General features: G+C 36.7%; 1 long non-coding RNA gene across 1 annotated transcript in view; it reads right to left on the bottom strand.

The window, feature by feature from the left end:
* LOC103784402 (uncharacterized) overlaps positions 1–13,741 on the bottom strand; it is an 837,516-nt gene that overhangs the window by 678,913 nt on the left and 144,862 nt on the right. Inside the window, exon 3 of the long non-coding RNA XR_010110850.1 lies at positions 3,768–3,903. This is a non-coding gene — a long non-coding RNA (uncharacterized LOC103784402). The remainder of the gene's footprint in view (positions 1–3,767; positions 3,904–13,741) is intronic.

The raw sequence follows: 13,741 nt of genomic DNA, 5'->3' as shown, positions 1-13,741 counted from the left end.
TAAAAAATAGAACTGTGTGAATTGAATGGATATGCAAGGAAATTAGACAATACTATGCACAATATTAGCACTCTCTTCCAAAAAAAATCTAGGTGCATTAGTCTCTTAATATCACTGTTTTGGGATTGAATAGTATTGTCTGATCCTCAGGTATGTACTAATCATTATCATTAGATTAAAAAAAAAGACAACTCTTATAGAGATAAAAAACCTCTGGATCCCTGCAAACTCAGACTATGGAGGGCAGAAGAAAAACTGAATTTAATTTCAAAATATCTTTAAGGAGCAGGGGGCAGAAACTTAAATAAATATAAGCAGAAGAAAAGGTCATAGGAGAACAGGGTGATTTCCTATCTCTGCTCCATACTAGTTCTGGGGTGTGTTTTATCTGGATGGTTTTCAGTCATCAGGCAGAGCACTTCTCAGGCAGGGGCTGCCTTTAACTGGAAAGGGCCTACTATGACAGCCAATGCCAGCCTGTCCCTTTGATGCACATCCTGCAGGTGGCTGCATGATTACATATAGAGGTAAGCCTGGTGTCTACTTAAACATAAAGATATTTCCTGTAGACACCAATCTCAGTTTATTCCAGCCAAGAAAGAGATTTAATTAGCCTGCCATGAAATAAAATGGCTGATAGAAACAAACACCTTGTCTCTGTTTCCCACTCTGTGAAACCAATCACCTCTTCGAAAGCATCTATTCAGAACTTACCTAGTACACATGCTAGGATAAATCCCCAAAGCAGGGCATGTTTAAAATGTAGGCCTCAGAACGATTTTTCAGCCTGTCATCCAATACTCAGAAACATCAGAAATATCAGAAACACCGTCATTAAATACTCCAAATATGAAACCATTTAACTTTGTAAAATAAAATTTTATATTTAAATTCAAAGAAAAGCCTAAAAGCTTTTTCAACTTTTAAAATAATGATAACTAACAGTGTTCATTGAAGTCAGACACTGTTCCAAGTACTTTACATGTGCTAACGCTTTTAGTCTTCCTGACAACTTTATAAAATAGGTACTATTATTGTCCCCTTTTTACAGATGAGGAAACTAAACTGGAGAAAGGTTTAGTCATTTGGACAAGGTCAAACAGCTGATACATAGCAAACCCAGGGAGTTTCTCTTCGGTCTATGCTTTTTTTTTTTTTTTTTTTTTTACCACCACATTATGTGTAGAAGTTTTAAACGATCATCCTACAATAAAAGATAAAAACCAAAGAAATAATTTTTAAATTGTATGAAAAAATAGACAATAATGAGCATAGCATATAATTGGGCAATATCGTGATAGAGCTATTTAATCAACCTGACATATCAAAACTCTCGACTTGTAAGTCCAAGGCTGAGTCAATTAAATTTCCTGAACTCACTAGAGTTTCTCTTCAGTGTTCATCTTGGATGTCCATTTTTCATGCAATGAATTTTTGTGGTGAACTTGTGCTGTGCATCCTGGGATTTCAGCCACATGACATACAGCTATTGGACTTTTTCTGGTAAGAGCATATATGAGAATCAGCCTGGACGGAATATCATCTTTTTCTCAGAGGACCTACTAAGGACTGCAGAAAGTCCTCAACACCCTCCAGTACTCCCACATTGCCTACATGTTCTCCCTCTAATACCCCAAGCTTGGTAGGCTTTGGATGGAGTATTAAGATACACTAGCAACAGTTTAAGCAACTGCCTTGATGTATCATTTTGGTAATAGGCTCAGCTACACATAACAGAAAATTGGATTTATGGTGGGTAAACCAAATAAAAGTTGTCTTTTTTTTTTCATACAATAAGAGATCACAAAGTTGACCGTCCAGGGCTGGCGTGGCAGTAGCATGATGTCATCGGTGAAATAGCTTTCTTCTCTCTTCAATACATGTTAGGGATGTGGACCCACTCTGCATAGCCTTAGACACTATGATTTGGACACAGACAGGATGAAGGGAGAAGAGCAAAGTGAAAAGAATGTGCCAGCTGAGCCTGGCTGTTATCTAAGGAACTTCCCTGAGACTCCTGCTCTAAGATTTCTGTTTATATCTCATTGTCCAAAACTGCATCACATTGTCATCCTCAGTCAACAAAAAAAGTCTGGGAAATGTGTTTTTTAGCTGGGCATTTTGCCACCAGGAAAAATAATTTCAATTATGATAGCAATAAAGAAGAAAAGAATAGAATTAGGTAGTCAACTCTCAGTCTGCCACACTCACATTAGTCATGGATGGAAGAATCCTCACATTGCTGCATCTCGCCCCTACTTAACCAATTCCACAATTTAGAATCTGTCATCTGCAGCTCAGATATGTAAGAATACTTTTGGTTATAAGTGAAAAAAAAAAATAATTCAAACTAGCTTACATGTAAAAGGAAATTTAATAAGTTTACATAACTTAAAAGTATAGGGTATACTGGCATCAGCTACAGCTAAATCCAGGAGCTTAAACAGTCTCACAGAGCCCTTCTCCTCTACCTCCTCTTTCTCCTCTTCTTCCTCTTAGATAAGCTTTCTCTATGTAGTACAGGAAATGGCTTCTGACCATCTTACCCTATAAACTTAGCTTTCCCAGTGGAAAGATGATTTTATATAGTACTGAGGTTCCAAAGATAAATAAAATAGTATCCTACATTTAAGAAGTTCATAAGTGCGATGGAAAAGCTTTAATTTTCTTGAATGAATCAAGCTATGTGAAATAAAGTATTATACCCCATTTACTTTAAGTATTTTTTGAAATTTATCTTTCATCCCTAGTTTGTACTAGTATCCATCACTGTTAGATAAATATCCCTTGAACTCTAAAGTCATAAGACTGGGCATCATGTCCCAGAGTGTATTCCAAAAGCAGAAGTTCTAACATGCTACCTAAATGTACCATACCTAACAAAGTGTCAGAAATCATGCGTGCTACATCTTATTCTTACAGACTGTAAATGTTCATTAGCATGTTAAAGATTCCAGTAGGTCCTAAAGTAAGAATGTCTGTATAATTTGTATAATCCAGCATTTTCCAAATTGTAGCACACAATAGTTTTGTTGTTGTTGTGGTTGTTACTGTTTTACTTGAGTAGAAGAAACTCAGCCCTACAAAACTAGTCCTTGGATTTATAAGGAAATTTTAAAAGGCAGGAAATAAATGAGAATTATAATTCACATTTTATAATACGTCACACATTATCTGCCACAGTAAAGACAAAATTCCATGTTCATGTCATAATATGCATTATAACTACACCAAAGGTAAACAGTGACCAAAGCAATGAAAATAGGAGAGAAAAGTTCACTTTTGTATGTACTGGGAGATTGAGTTATTTCTTTCGGAAGCAGCTCTATCTTCCAACAGGAATCTAAGTGCATTTTGACAGGAGAATGCTGAATGGTTCATGTTGTTTACTCTACTTAATTATACACTGAAGTACCTGGAAATGAAATACGTCTTTTTATGCGCAACATACCTAATGCAGCAGTGTCTAAGTTGAAACTACATGGTGCTCTTTGTGTCTGGCATGTTGTTCAGTGGCTTTCACATTAATAGGCTCCCTGTGTACTTCAAACTGACAATAACCATAAGCCTCAGCAACATCTAAACTCATCTAGTTTCCCTCCATTGGTACACTTTCTGCTTCCCTACATTCACGCCACTGTGTAAGCCATTTCTGCTTTGCCAATGCCCTATTCTGAGGCTGATGCAATGCCTCCCAACTCAAATCCCACTTCCTCTGTGAAGTCATCCCTGACAATAATATTGGTTAATATTTACTGGGCACTTACCATGTGCCATGCTGTAAGTGCTTTGTACACGTAATTCATTTCATCTTCACATATCTTGAAGTCCAATGGGGTCAATTTGATCATTTTTTTCCATCTTATGTGAGTCCCAGCCATCACATCCTGGTCACTTCCTTTTCTAATTGAAAATTAAAGCACTATTTTAGAAAATTTCCATTGACATGTGTGTTTATTGATAGAACAGGAACTGTTCCCATCCCTTGACCATTTGACACAGCACTAGTTGCAGGTGTTTTGTGGCAGACTGTAAATATAAAAGGTTATATAGAGTGTATTGAACTAAGGCTGCCTCTGCCTCTGTTGAGGGATATGTTAGGTTGTTAAAATCAAGTAAATAGAAGCTTACTGGGACACATGGACATTGAACATCATCATAATCTAACCACACTCTAAGCTGTCCAAAGTCTGAATCAGATGTTTTATATATATAAAGTCTGTTATATAAAAAGAAAGAGGCAGGAATCCATTCACTGAAACTGATATTGTGCCTTTAAAAAGTATTTGATTTGAGCATTTAAAATGCTGTGCTCCACTGCTGGTTTAATTTTTATAAATGTTCTCTCCCTTATAGATCTTCTCAATAGCCACATCAGAGGAGTGTGAAGCAAGAATAAGCTCCTCATTCAGGCACTCAGTACACTCCTGCTTGATTGGAATGGATATTGTACATAATATGTCCCTACAGATGTTTCCTCCAGTGGGGCACATTGAATTTCATTTAAATGCCAAGGCACAAAATCTAAAACAATGTGACTTTAACAAAAAATCTGATGAGGAATTTGATGAGAAAATGGCAAGAATTCCTGTGGCATTTGGGTAACAATTTCAAGCCTTCATTTTAATAGAATAAACAGGATCATATTTCATTCAAATCTGGCAATGAGATGAGCTTTGGGTATTACATTGATATAAACCAATAAAGAATTTGCAAATTTGAAGCACTAATTAACAGACACAATATTAAATGAAAAAAGTTTGCTCCAGGGGCAAATATATTTTGAAGACTCTAAACTTTTATTAAAAGACATTTTTGAATCACTTCTTTTGTAGTTTATGCTTTTGCTGGTTTTTACAAAATATAGGAGTAGTGTGACATTTTCAAACTGATACCTATAATATGGCATCTGATATTCCTTTTTTTCCACCTTTTTGGAGGCAATACATCAATGTCACAATGTTTTGAAATGTAGAGAAAAATAAGCCAAAAAATGAACCCCAATATCACAGAAGAGTCAAAATAAGTTTCATTTAAGATATTCTGTCAGTGTTTAGAGTTCAATAAACTGCAGATGTTCAAGTTGACCATAGTAGGTACATCCCAGAACAATTATCAAAGCTATTCCCAGGGTATAACAAATTAGGCCAACTACCTCAAGAGTAGGGTGAGTACTCAGAAAGATGGTCAGAAGGGCAGAAGCACATGGTTCTACTACCTTGTACTGAAAGAGACCTCAATATTGTACTCGTGTAGTCAGGTGATAATTTCACCGCCACCATCAGCATGCCAATGGCATCTACCCACACATCACATGAATGTCTTTGTGCCTTGCTGTATCCTAGATGTCTCTGGGGTGCTAATATGAGCCTAATTTCCCCTGGAAAAATATGTGAAGGGAGGTAAAGGGATGGGTGTAAGGAGACAATGGTGGATTTAACTCGGGTCTTGCAAGCAGATAATACTTCTTAAATGAATGATCTATTAATTTTTAATTCTATATGAATAAAATTATTTCATGATAGTTCTAGAGGAAGAACTCTCTGAAGCCTTTGCTTACTGGTCACAAGTGCACTACAGAAAGAGAATTTTCTCTACCTAATTGCAATGCTGCACAGTTGCTTTCTTGAGACTACAATATCTAAGACATATGTATCTAAAGACTCATACTTCAGAAAATGGGAATGTCAGCCAGAACGTTAAAGAATCAAATATACGAGACAAACCTTCACCTGAGATGATGTGATCTGGCTGTGTGTGTGTGTATGTGTGTGTGTGTGTGTGTGTGTGTGTGTCTTTTGCTGTGTATATTTTTAAGTAGTTATTTTATCCTAAACATGTATTCAGCAGAAGTCAGCTGGTGTTAATATTACCTGCACCAATAATTCTGCAATCTGTGCCTCACTTACCGGTTTTCACAGAGACTTAATTTGTTTGCATTATGTCTAAATACATTTTCCTTCTAAGGAAGGAAAAGGAAGGAGGATTGAGATAGTACAAGGAGCTTTGTATACACTTTATTGTCACAACCACCCCATGAGCAAGATATTACCGCATCTATATCACAAATGAGGACTGTAAGACCCAGAAAGGTTAAGCAACTGGCCTAAGATCACACAACCAACAAATGAAGGAGCCAGCATTTCAAATCAACCCAAGCTTTTTCCCACTATACCAGAGCACTGGTAAAATTGGTTGAAAAGTGAAAGATTTAATCCAATTAGTTAAACCATCAAAAAACTAACTTAACTCATTTTCACTCAGAAGAAATGTAAGAATGTCTGTGTTTCACAGAAATTGTGAGCCAGCTTTTCAGCAGAAAGCTTAGGAACAAATTTGTACTTGCCCACCCACCCTCTTTGATGCATCATGTTATCAATTAGAACCTTATTCCTAGCTCCATTTCACCTGACCTTTTTTACTATTTTGCCAATTTGTCATATTTTACATACTGTTAGCCATAAGAAATGCTTTCTGGAATAAACATGCTATAAATAAATAAGCAACTAAATACTTTTCTTCTAATGTATTAATCAGTCATTGGGTGGAACTTAAATGGCCGGCCAGTGTTTTGAGTACCATGTTCCCTCCTCCCCCTCAGTTTTTAATTTAAGGGATATTTCATTGGCAGGTCTACATTGTTCTTAACACAAACAAATGAGACTACCCTTTTAAAGGCCAGAATGGAATTCTGCCAGTTGCTGAGTATGTCTATTCCATTATGAATTCCAGAACTGGGGAAATAATCACAGGATGAGTTCGTGAACACACTGGACCCACTGTGAAACAGACCTCAGCTAAAATTCCATTAATCACCTGACCTACATAACCTTCTACTCTAACTGGTAAACTGCAGTGACGTTTGGGGGTCTCCTGAAATTAGTGTTGGTTCACAGCCAAAGCCCAGCAGTCACCCAAAACCATGATTATTTCCTTTTTCTCAATTTGCAGTAACCCTGGTAAAAGGACATAGGTCCTCTTGGGGAAGACTAAAAGAAAGGCCAACAGTCTAAATTTTGGGCAGTGTATCCGTGTTCTTCCTCACAGGAATGTGGCCTCCCCCTCATTCAAAGGGTTCTGTTTCTGTAAACTGGCTCAAGTCTGGGAACTGATTGAGAGACTGTGACTCTATGTTTTGATTATTTTGGTTTGATTTCTGTTCACTTGACCTTGAACTCTCCCACTTATACAAGTCAAGTAAGAATTCGGTAGACTGCCATCTATGTCACTGCTAGGGACACCATGATCAACTGGCCAACATCACATACAATTTTCTGCAAGTCAGACTCTTCTGATTACTGCTTTGACTCCAGTGTCCATTATGGTAACCACACCCATTTTGCCTTTGGTTATTAAGTGCCACCACATGGCCCGTGCCACTCTGGGATCCAATGATCCCCATTGCATTTATGTTTCCAATTCAGTGGCAGCAGCTCCCACTATAATTTCTGATTTAAAGAGAAGAGTGACCACAGACTCTCCAAGGGTGCTGGGGCTCCCTTCACACATTTATTTCTCACAGTGGTATCAAAGATATGTCTTCTGGACCCTCCCAGGATAGGTAAGCAGAACTGATGTGATAAATCTCCCTCTAACAGGCCAGAGTGGTACAAGGAAATGTGTGAGTATACAGACCAGAGAGCATGGGACAGAGGATGGCATTTTAAAATTAAAACAAGCAGAACTCACAGGTAAAGTTTTTAACAATAAAGTGCTTTAATCCTCACTGTACTAATTCTATCAAACCACAGTCACAAACCACAAAACATAAGAACTCAGCTTTTCCTTTTGATTGAATATAGTCTTTCCAAGTTTGGGACATCTCAGTGACCTTCACACTAATTCTCCCTATCTTCCACAGAGAGTGACACAAGTCCCCCCCCCACCACCATTTTTTAGCAAGAGTTAAGCACATACAAATATAAATGAGCTACAGCTCACAGATGAAGGGCTTGATTGTCTTTTTAGACACTGGCATGAATCAAAGTGAAAAGGAGAGGAAAGTGTTAAAGTCCAGCATTGATACTATCAACAAATCTTGAAGAAAATGGAATTCTATATTTAAAATGTCATGAACTATGAAATTAATTGAACCAGAATACAAAAATACAAAAAAAACTATAAAATGTTTACCCAAATACCCATTCTAATAGTTTAGCCTTGCTAGTTCAGTATACAGAGTAATACAGAGCTGTTTTTTAAAAAATTCAACTTGCAAACTTTCAAATAAAAAAATCATCTGGGAAAATGATTTGCATATTCTACAATTTAAGTGCTAAGACTGCAATGGCTTTGCCTCCTAGGCTACTGCATTTGAAATATAAACATATTTCAACTTAACTTAGTGAATACTGTTTACATCTGCATTCTGATAACATATAAGGCTATTTTCCTTGGAATTTTTTAAAACATTTGGTTTTACATAATGAAAAAAGGAAACCAAAGAGGTTTTTTTTCCTTCACTTATAGATAGACTTTAGGTTTATGAATATTAGTGTCTAAGAGTCACTCTATATCACTGAAGAACTAATAGACAAAGGTCAAATTTTGAATATTAAACATTATTTTTTAAATTCCAATTGATATCTACCAATGCATATACCACATTTATTTTAATTACGTATTTATGTTCTGTAATTATGTATTGATGATCCACTAGACCAGTGGTCCCCAAACTTTTTGGCACCAGGGACCTGTTTGGTGGAAGACAATTTTTCCATGGACTTGGACTGGGGGTGAGCAGGCATTAGATTCTCATATGGAGTGCACAACATAGATCCCCCACATGCACGGTTCACAATAGGGTTTGCACTCCTATGAGAATCTAATGCAGCCTCTGATCTGACAGGAGGCAGACCTCAGGCAGTAATGCGAGCAATGGGGAGCAGCTGTAAATACAGATGAAGCATCATTGGCTTGCCCACTGCTCACCTCCTGCTGTGCAGCCTGGTTCCTAACAAGCCAGGGACCAGTAGCAGTCCATGGCCCAGGGGTTGAGGACCCCTGCACTAGACTGTAAGTTTTTTGAAGGCAGAGATTCTGTCTTACTCAGTTTCTCACATCCCAATGATTAGCACCATCCCTAGTATGAATCTTTACAGCTGGACTGTTTTCCAGCTCAGGACCTCCATGTGAACATTTTTCTTCAGTTCTTACAGTGGGATGGAATGCAATTCAGTGAATTAGAATTTACATTAAAAAACTGGCCACAGTGCAGTCTAGCTAGCAAGTTGGCTGCTCCCTTCTCTGAAACTGCAACCACTGTTAGTATGATGAAAATAATACTTTGTAGCAATCGAATCCTAGAAAATCTCCATTTCCATTTAATATAGAGGCCAGTGCAGTAGTCTGGGAGCACTTCTGGAAATACTGCTACTGCCTCTGAGACCTAAACAGTCAACGCCATCCCCAGCTTCTTACCTTTTTAAAAAAACCCTAGTGCACAAAATTTAGTTATACGCTTTAGTTTATGGCACACTATTATCATCTGTCTGTACAAAAAGCCTCTCATTTTATTTCCTTTTCACCCACTATATATATATATATATATATATCACCCATATTAGATATATATGTCCCTAGATACACAAATTTCCTTGAAAAGTAGTGTTGCTTAGTGTAAATAAATTTAAAACAGGTTTATTATACATTAACATCAAGTTATTAATTGTACTAATAATCACATGTTGTTTCTTAATATGTTCACTAAAATTTTTTTTAGTTCTGTTCATTTTGCTGGATATATTTCTGGCTTCTGCATTCCATCATATGTATATACCACAATTTACTTTCCACATTTTTAATACATCCTAATCTTTACTACCTCAAATAATCCTGAAATGAACATATATTTCCACTTGTAGGTTTTTTGTACATGCCTCGTTACACGGAATACTTCCAGACTTCCCTTCAAGATGGCTGCACTAGTTTATATTTCCATCAGCAGTTCATAAAAGTTCTCAATTCTCCACATCCTTGCCAACACTTGATATTATAAACTTTTTAACCCTTGCCAGTTTGATAGATATAAAATGATATATCACGGTTACAGGCTGAACATCATTTCACATAATTAATTGGCTTTTTAAAAATTTCTCCTTCTTGGAAGTGTTGATAATATACTTTATTTTTTACTTTTGGATCCTATGTTTGTGATAGTCAATTTGTAGGAGTTTATTACATAATCTAGATTTCTCTTTTAGTTTTAGATATTATAAGAACTTTTCTCAATCTGTAATATGTCTTTAATTCAGCTATGGTATTCTTAATTAACAAAAATATCTTTAGTTTTGATTTTGTCAAACCCATAAGATTTTCCCCTTTGATTTGTCACAGCTTACCACAAAACCATAGACAAAAATGGAACCAAGAGATCAATGGAAAATATGTACTTGTCTCTCTCTGCACTGGTTCCATTTTTGGCAAATGGTTCCATGGTTTTGTGATATGCTTTCCAATCTGTTAGGGTATACTCCCTGAATTAGTAAGAGTTCTACAGAGAAACAGACCCAATAAGATGTATAGAGATATACATAAAGGGAGATTTACCCTATGAATTGGCCCATGCAGTTATAAAGGCCAAGGAGTCCTACAACATGCCAACTGCAAGATGGAGACACAGGAAAGCTGCTGGTTTAATTAGGTTTGAGTACAAAGGCCTAAGAATCAGGAAAGCTGATGATGTAACTCTCAACTGAAAACAAAGGACCTGAGAATCAAAGGGGGCAATGGTGTGAGTCTCCAGAGTCTCAAGGCCAAGAGATTCTTTGTTCAAGAGCAGAAGATAAATGTCCCACCTCAAGGAGAGGGTCAGTTTGCCCTTCTTCTACTCTTGTTCTATTCAGACCTTCAATGGATTGGGTAATGCCTGCCCACATTGGTGAGGGTGGACCTTCTTTACTCATTCTACCAATTCAAATGGTAATGTCTTCCAGAAACACCCTCATAGACACACCCCAAAATAATGGTTTACCAGCTATCTGGGCATCCCTTAGCTTACTGAAGTTGACACATAAAATTAACCATCATACCCTCCCCAACTTTTCTCTTAGTTTTTAAAATTGTTTAGTTAACTTATTTTTGCCCATATTAATTGTGACTTGTGTCTTATTTTCTAGTTAGAGGTTGCTACACTAAAGGGATACTACTGATTTTTGTTGCAATGATTGCTGGCATTCTAGTCTTCCTCCCATTCTCAAAACAAAAATGTTTAATATTTTTCCAAGGAACATGACACTTGCTGTATTTTTTCAGTGGACAGACTTTATTAATTTCACAAATTTTCTTCTATTCTTATTTTTGATAGATTTATTCAATAAGTATTGAGAACTTCCTGTGTAATACTCACTGTTCTAGGACCTGCAGACACAATAGTGAACAAAACAGACATAAATCTTTGCACTCAAAGATCTTATGGTAAGAGAAACAAACAAACAAACAAATATAATTAAGTCACATAGTCAAATATATTAGATGCTAAAGTAGCACAGTTTCTGGGCCCTTCCCACAAGTCCAATCCCACTTTAAAAAATCACAATATTGAAAAAACCACTAGGGCATTGCTGAGAAAGGGAATATTACGTTGAACTTGTTCATGTGGAATAGCAGCATTCACCTGAGGCAGGATGCCACTGGGTAGGACTATAGAATAAGAAGATAAAAGAGAGAAAACTCTCCTGGGGTTCTGTTCTTGCTTTCCCTCCCATTTTGCTTCTGCCTATCCTCCTTGTTCCCATATGTGCATGACTCAGACTTCTGGTCCAGGTATTCTCAGAGGTTAAGTCAGAGCAAGATAAAAGTCTTGTGCTTGTGAGCCACTGTAAGAAACAGGTGAGAACCTCAAACAAGTGGCTTCTCACTCTTACCCCTCTAAACCCTCAAGGCTGGTAAATTATAATCTATGCATGTCTCTTACTGAAGCTGCTTCTCCCCGGAGTGCAAGGTGTGAAGATCTGATCTAAGGAATTGCTTAGTAGGCTATAGTTTTCTGGTGTCTGGTCTCTTCACCCTACATCACATACACACACACACACAAAGACACACACTCATACACACACACACACTGACATCTTTGGGGCTGATCTTAACAAGGGCCTGGCCTTTCTCTATTGGCATTATCTAACAGCATAGCTGGTACTTCCAGATGAAAAGTACTGGCAGGCCCAGATAACAAGACAATTAAGGAGCACAGCTATTTCAATGTACCACAACACAGATACAAAGAGAAGGAGAAATATTAGAATAGACAGACCAAGATTTTGAAATTGAAAAAAATTTTAAAATACATAAAGGAAGGTATTAGTAGCACAGAGCAAAAACATTTAAAAAGTGGCAAGAAGGGAAGAGCTGACAATTTCAAATAGAGTGTCCAGGAATGGATTCACTAGAAAGGTAACATTTCTCCTTCAAAAGACTCCTAGATTTAGGACTCCTAGATTCAAGTTACAAAATCAAGATACACAAATCAATAGCACTGCTATACACCAACACCGACCAAGTGGAGAATCAAATCAAGAACCTTTTCACAATAGCTGCAAATAAAATCAAATACCTAGAAATATATCTAAACAAGGAAGTGAAAAATCTTTACAAGGTGAACTACATAACACTGCTGAAAGAAATCATAGATGACAAAAATGGAAACACATCCCATGCTCATGGATTGGCAGAATCAATATTGTGAAGATGGCCATACTGCCCAAAGCAATCTATAATTCAATACAATTCCTATCAAAATACCAATATCATTTCTCACAGAATTAGAAAATACAAACCTAAAATTAACATAGACCCAAAACACAACCCAAATAACCAAAGCGATCCTAAGCAAAAAGATCAAATCTGCAGGCATCACTTTACCTGACTTCAAAATTATACTACAAGGCTATAGCAACCTAAACAGCATGGTACTGGTATAAAAGTAGATACAAAGACCAATGGAACAGAATAGAAAACGCAGAAATAAGGCCAAATACAACCAACTGATCTTCAATAAAGCATACAAAAACCTAAAATTGGAGAAAGAACACTTTATTCAATAAACGGTTCTGGGTAAACTGGTCAGCCACATGTAGAAGAATGAAACTGAATCCCTATTTCTCACCACAGACCAAAATCAACTTAAGATAGATTGAAGACTTAAATATAAGACCTGAAACATAAAAATTCTGGAAGAAAATGTAGGAAAAACTCTCCTGGACATTGGCCTAGGCAAAGAGTTTATAACAAAGACCCCAAAAGCAAATGCAACAACAACAAGAAAAATAAATAAATGGGACCTAGTTAAACTAAAAAACTCTGCACAGCAAAAGAAATAATGATCAGAGTAAACACACAACCCACAGAATGGGAGAAAATATTTACACACTATGCATCTGACAAGGGATTAATGTCCAGAATCTACAAGGAACTCAAACAAATCAGCAAGAAATAAAACAAATAATCCAATTAAAAAGTGGGCAAATGACATGAATAGATATTTCTCAAAAAAAGATATACAAATGGCCAAGAAACATGAAAAAAATGTTCAATATCACCAGGGAATCATCAGGGAAATGCAAATTAAAACTGCAATGCGATATCACTTTACCCCAACCAGAGTCGCCATTATTAAAAAGTCAAAAAACAATAATGTTGGTGTGGATGTGTTGAAAAAAGAACACCTACTTATACACTATTGGTAGGAATCTAACTTAGTACAACCTCTATGGAAAACAGTATGGAGATTTCTTAAAGAACAAAA

This window comes from Pan paniscus, chromosome 1, assembly GCF_029289425.2.
Source record: "Pan paniscus chromosome 1, NHGRI_mPanPan1-v2.0_pri, whole genome shotgun sequence".
Classification (NCBI taxonomy): domain Eukaryota; kingdom Metazoa; phylum Chordata; class Mammalia; order Primates; family Hominidae; genus Pan; species Pan paniscus.
The sequence above is the reverse complement of the archived record's forward strand: the minus strand, read 5'-3'. Positions and strand labels throughout refer to the sequence as shown.